A 6,953-nucleotide genomic window follows, 5' to 3' on the forward strand; every position below is an offset into this window, starting at 1 on the left:
TCTTAGAAGGACTATCTGCTTACTGAGAACAAATATCTTCCCCCTCCACAGAATATCTACCGTAACACAGCCACAAGCCAAGTATAATGAAATCCAAATGGTGTTTGAGTAAATGTTCTCTCTCTCTCTCTCTCTCTCTCTCTCTCTCTCTCTCTCTCTCTCTCTCTCTCTCTCTGTCTTTCCCCTCTCCCACTTCTCCCTCTTTTTCTCTACCCTTTCCCTCTCTTTCACCCTCCCTCCCTCCCTCCCTCCCCCCCCCCTCCTCTCAGTTAACATCCTGACTTTGGTGGCTCTATCCCAGCTGGCAGACTGTAAGAAAGTTCTGTACATGTACCTGCTGGCTCTAAGCGGCTCTGACATCCTCTCCCAGCGCTGCATCATCTCGGTGGGCTTCCTGCTGGAAACAGCCATGTTCCACCGGGAGGTAGGCAGCCATGTTCCACCGGGAGGGAGGCAGCCATGTTCCACCGGGAGGGAGGCAGCCATGTTCCACCGGGAGGGAGGCAGCCATGTTCCACCGGGAGGGAGGCAGCCATGTTCCACCGGGAGGGAGGCAGCCATGTTCCACCGGGAGGGAGGCAGCCATGTTCCACCGGGAGGGAGGCAGCCATGTTCCACCGGGAGGGAGGCAGCCATGTTCCACCGGGAGGGAGGCAGCCATGTTCCACCGGGAGGGAAACAGCCATGTTCCACCGGGAGGGGCAGCCATGTTCCACCGGGAGGGAAACAGCCATGTTCCACCGGGAGGGAAACAGCCATGTTCCACCGGGAGGGAAACAGCCATGTTCCACCGGGAGGGAAACAGCCATGTTCCACCGGGAGGGAAACAGCCATGTTCCACCGGGAGGGAAACAGCCATGTTCCACCGGGAGGGAGGCAGCCATGTTCCACCGGGAGGGAGGCAGCCCAGTGGTTGAAGAATGGACAATAAAGTATTGTACTAATTTTCTAGGTCCCCACCCTCCTGCTGTCAGCGTGGCGGAGTTCACTGACAGCCATACCTCCATCTGGGCCACCGTACCTCTTACCATGGACCGCTAAGTGGCGCAGTGCCACTCTCTCCTCCACCGCCAGATTAGCTGCCCGGCGCTGCGGTGGATCATCGCCATCGTCTTATTCCTGGCGCTGTTGTTGGGCGTGCCGTTCTTCTGGTGGTCTGACATGTTGCCGCCCACCTCCCTTAATCCCGCCCTCAAATGGACACACGTGACTATAATATACTTCCTGCCATGTAGCATCTTCCTGGTTCTGAACTTGCTGATCCTCCGCCGGCTGGGAGCACGGCAGAGACAGGCCCCGTGCCAGGAGGAGTGTGGTGGCGGTGGGCCTCAGTTGGTATGGCTATGGCGCCTGGGTAAGAGCCCCGCCATGCTGCTCGCCATCAACTCCGTGTTCGCCATCCTCTGGGACCCCAGGACTCGAGTGGTCATCTATACTGTACGTGTCCTCAGTGCACCAGGACAGACGGATCCACCTGGCCTACAACCTGTTAATATGCTGGCCATGCTCAACACTGTAGTTAACTTCTTTCTCTAAAGTGTTGTCAGTAAGCCACTCGGAGTGGCCGTAAAGGGATGTTCTGCCGCTCAGGATGCACCCGCCGACGCCTCCACATCCTCGATGTCTAACAGGACAAACAAGTGCTGGCACCAAGACTCAACCAACCCCACCCCCCTACCACTCCGCAAGGTGTGACTCTGACCTTGGCCCTTGACTATGGGACGAGACCCCCTATTTGAGAACAACCCACTCGTCCACCCCATCCCTCTATCCCTCCATCCCACCAAACCTCTCGTCCACCCCATCCCTCCATCCCTCCATCCCTCCAACCCTCTCGTCCACCACATCCCTCCATCCCCCCATCCCTCCAACCCTCTCGTCCACCCCATCCCCCATCCCTCCAACCCTCTCGTCCACCCCATCCCTCCATCCCCCATCCCCCCATCCCTCTATCCCTCCATCAGCCCATCCCACGGACCATGTGACCTTGGCCCTTAGACCAGCCCTAATTGAGACCAACCCCGTCCCTACATCCCACGGCCCCCTTAAGCACTTATGACCTCTGAACCACAGAGTGTATTCCAACCATGTTCTGTGGACAGCTGACAATTGCCCTCTGAGCTGAACATTCTCAAAGAGGCTTCAACTGAACTGTTGCTGGACTGAAAACTAAGCAGCATGTTTTTTTTTTGTAACTGATTAACGTGTTATTTATGATTTTATGATGTGCCAGGGGGAATCCAATTAAATGGCTCACAAACTATTTATTTTTCCTTAGGGGAACATTTGGCTTGTGACATCATGAGCACTTGGCCTGGCATTTTGCTGTTTACCATATACGGTAGCTAGTCATAATTACGCAACTCGATATAATTTTTTATTTGTTTAAAAAGAAAGACACATGGATATTGTTTTATTTTCTTGTTTTTCGGTCTGTTTTGAAGTAGGTATTTAAAAGTGCTTTGGCTACAGAAGGAAGAGACACTGAAGAAGAGAAGACGTTACTTCATGTGAATCCTTCATCTCGTTGCACATTGATCAAATCAAGGCACAGGGACGGAACGTAAGCTAAATGAGAGTGAGACATTATGTTTATACGGTGTTGTTATGCTTTACCATGGAGAGGACATGTCAGAACATCCTGCTCGCTGAGCAGCACACCCAAACCAATCAACCAAAGAAATGGCACTAGGCACTTCATTTCCACGGCGACAGTGAGGTCAAACAACAGCTGTTAGCTCTGGTGTTATTTTCTCATGAAAAGGCAACTGGATGGAGGTTTAAATAAATGCTGGCTGTGAGTGACTGTCTAAAAGCCGCAGGAGCAAATAACATTTCTGCAAAACACTCTCCCCACTTCATCTCAGCTAGCTAAACAAACCTAATGGCAGGCAGGCAGGCAGGCAGGCAGGCAGGCAGGCAGGCAGGCAGGCAGGCAGGCAGGCAGGCAGGCAGGCAGACAGACAGACAGACAGACAGACAGACAGACAGAAATGAACATTTCTAAATGAGATATCCCAGCAATAGGGCATGAGGACCTGTGGGTTTACTGTGATCATCACACAGCTAGTGGGTGAAACCGTCCTCTAGAAACATTACTTACAAATTTGTATTACCGTTTTTAAATATGAGATAAACAAGCACTTTGTGACCTCAGTAATAATTTGGAGCTGAGTGTTCTACCCGGCTCCATATCTAATCTCTATACATATCTCTGGTTCTAACTAATCATTCCATACGTTAATCAACACTTGTCACGCTTGGTATAAAGGGATCGGGATACAGGCGCAGGAATGCGTAATAGTTTTATTTTATTTACCCAAATTACAGCGTGCCGTGTAAAGGCACGGGGACAAAGACCAAACAAACACGTATACAAAACCCAGGGTTGAGACCCAAACAAAAGAGCGGGGAGTACCTCGAATAAATACACAAGGGCACAATGAGTAACACACGGGACGAGACCTGTAATCGTCTGCTCAATACACGCGGCACGACAGCCAAAACAACACAGCACAGGTACTCATACCACCAAGGGACATTGTAACAATAATCGACAGGACAAAGGAAACCAAAGGGCACATTTATACATTTACAATCAGTGGGAAATGGGGACCAGGTGTGTGGGTAATGACAGTTCAGGAGGGATCCGTGACAACACTTGGCACGTGTAATCTGTTGGTGCATTGCTTTTTAACGCAACGAATTCATTAAGGGTTGATGAACCGTGGTTAGCCTAGTGGTTAGAGCATTGGACTAGTAACCGAAAGGTTGCAAGTTCAAATCCCCGAGCTGACAAGGTACAAAATCTGTCGTTCTGCCCTTGAACAGGCAGTTAACCCACTGTTCCTACGCCGTCATTGAAAATAAGAATTTGTTCTTAACTGACTTGCCTGGTAAAAAAAAATAAAAAAATGTATCTGGAATGAATCGATTGGAATGAATCAATTGATCGTGCAGCTCTGGCTCATCAATGCTTCCTCAGGGAAAAGCTTCTAAATAAGGATGTGGTTTTGTCCTCATAGCCATAGCATAATCTATAGAAGAAGACATATCAACTACATCAAATAGTTCACCTGTTTGCACTGGTAGAAACAGAGAGTAAGAAAGATGAGTTTAAAATGAGTTGATTTTGTCTTTTGTTTGAGTGAGATTCAGAGTGAGCTCATTGCTCGTGTATTTGCATTTATTAAGCAACCCCCAATGTGGATGACTTTTGAAATCGATCTAAAGAAATGTAAACAATAAAGTACAGTATAAAAAGACTAGTATAAAATAATACTATAAAATACTTACTATACAATATTTACTATAAAACACTTACCATAAAGACTTACGATAAAATACCACTACAAAATACTTACTATAAAATACTTACCATAAAATACTTACCATAAAATACTTACTATAAAATACTTACTATAAAATATTTACCATAAAATACTTACTATAAAATAGTTACTATAAAATACTTACCATAAAGACCACTATAAAAGAATACTATAAAATACTTACTATAAAACATTACCATAAAATACTTAAATACCTAAATACTTATGCTTCACTATCGTTTGAACCGGTCTTTCAAATGGCAGCCTAAATACTTATCTTTACACTATGTACCTGGATAATTTCTAGCTGATTAATACTTGTAAATAACTTGTGTGTGTATATCACCAGTTGGATGAGAAATCAACATATCCCATAGTCAAAGTGTAATATCTACAGTATTCTTACATGAGCACAAGACCAACCAACCAACCTGCCAGAACCGCCTGTCACGCCGGCGATGCCGGAATCGCCCTTCACTCCGGAGCATGTAGTACACAGCCATTTAGGGCGCAACCTGGGTCTTGCCACTGCGTGACAGGCGGCTCTGGCAGCTCCTGTCACGTAGCCGACAGGCAGGTACAAACTAGTGTTCCATTATTAAAGTGACCAGTGTTCCATTATTAAAGTGACCAGTGTTCCATTATTAAAGTGACCAGTGTTCCATTATTAAAGTGACCAGTGTTCCATTATTAAAGTGACCAGTGTTCCATTATTATAGTGATTAGTGTTCCATTATTAAAGTGACCAGTGTTCCATTATTAAAGTGACCAGTGTTCCATTATTAAAGTGACCAGTGTTCCATTATTAAAGTGACCAGTGTTCCATTATTAAAGTGACCAGTGTTCCATTATTAAAGTGACCTGTGTTCCATTATTAAAGTGACCTGTGTTCCATTATTAAAGTGACCAGTGTTCCATTATTAAAGTGACCAGTGTTCCATTATTAAAGTGACCAGTGATTCCATGTCTATGTACATAGGGCAGCAGCCTCTAAGGTGCAGGGATGAGTAACCGGGTGGTAGCAGGTTAAACGAGTACTTCTTTCAACACTCACAGGTATAAATTCAGTTTCACATGATAGCCAACTGTAGACACCAACTATGGAAGTCAAATAGAAAACCATAAAAAAAGGCAAGATTGACATAAAAAAAAGGGCATTCCAATTGACTACTAAAGGTTGACTACAACTCTATGTCAATTGGTGTCTGTCACCAGTCCTGCCCATTTGTGACATTCATAAACTTACTGTAGGCTTACCTGCCCCACAACTGACATCAGGTATTGCCAGGTGATGTATTTTTGGATGAAATGACATTGTCACATGGGCAACGGCAACAACAACCACACGAGGAAAGAAACCAGAATCAAACATATTCTTCAATTTGTCTTTCAGCAGCCACCTTTAGTGTTTCATTGTGGCGTGAACTGCTGGACAGAGCATGGAGACAAGGTAGAATATCAGACAACAGATGTTTTAAAAACATGTTTTTTACACATCAGGATGGGAGAGGTGTTTTGACTGTTTATATGTGAGACCAAACTAATGGTATTATCACAATCAAAAGCCAATGGGTGAAAAAAAGCCAATAGCTTTCCATAAGTTAACTAGTAGTCTTCCATGTGTGATAAGTTAACTAGTAGTCTTCCATGTGTGATAAGTTAACTAGTAGTCTTCCATGTGTGATAAGTTAACTAGTAGCCTTCCATGTGTGATATGTTAACTAGTAGTCTTCCATGTGTGATAAGTTAACTAGTAGCCTCCCATGTGTGATAAGTTAACTAGTAGTCTTCCATGTGTGATAAGTTAACTAGTAGCCTTCCATGTGTGATATGTTAACTAGTAGTCTTCCATGTGTGATAAGTTAACTAGTAGCCTCCCATGTGTGATAAGTTAACTAGTAGCTTTCCATGTGTGATAAGTTAACTAGTAGCCTTCCATGTGTGATAAGTTAACTAGTAGCTTTCCATGTGTGATAAGTTAACTAGTAGCCTTCCATGTGTGATAAGTTAACTAGTAGCTTTCCATGTGTGATAAGTTAACTAGTAGCGTTCCATGTGTGATAAGTTAACTAGTAGCGTTCCATGTGTGATAAGTTAACTAGTAGCGTTCCATGTGTGATAAGTTAACTAGTAGCGTTCCATGTGTGATAAGTTAACTAGTAGCGTTCCATGTGTGATAAGTTAACTAGTATTGTTCCATGTGTGATAAGTTAACTAGTAGTCTTCCATGTGTGATAAGTTAACTAGTAGTCTTCCATGTGTGATAAGTTAACTAGTAGTCTTCCATGTGTGATAAGTTAACTAGTAGCCTTCCATGTGTGATAAGTTAACTAGTAGCTTTCCATGTGTGATAAGTTAACTAGTAGCCTTCCATGTGTGATAAGTTAACTAGTAGCTTTCCATGTGTGATAAGTTAACTAGTATCTTTCCATGTGTGATAAGTTAACTAGTAGCCTTCCATGTGTGATAAGTTAACTAGTAGCTTTCCATGTGTGATAAGTTAACTAGTAGCCTTCCATGTGTGATAAGTTAACTAGTAGCGTTCCATGTGTGATAAGTTAACTAGTAGCGTTCCATGTGTGATAAGTTAACTAGTAGCGTTCCATGTGTGATAAGTTAACT

The 6,953-nt window shown here is 44.5% G+C and overlaps 1 pseudogene; it reads left to right on the plus strand.

Moving 5' to 3' along the window:
- The first annotated feature begins 86 nt into the window (after positions 1 to 86).
- LOC118371927 (probable G-protein coupled receptor 142) lies at positions 87 to 1,695 on the plus strand (annotated as a pseudogene).
- The last annotated feature ends 5,258 nt before the right edge of the window (positions 1,696 to 6,953 follow it).

This window comes from Oncorhynchus keta, chromosome 24 (assembly GCF_023373465.1).
Source record: "Oncorhynchus keta strain PuntledgeMale-10-30-2019 chromosome 24, Oket_V2, whole genome shotgun sequence".
Lineage (NCBI taxonomy): Eukaryota > Metazoa > Chordata > Actinopteri > Salmoniformes > Salmonidae > Oncorhynchus > Oncorhynchus keta.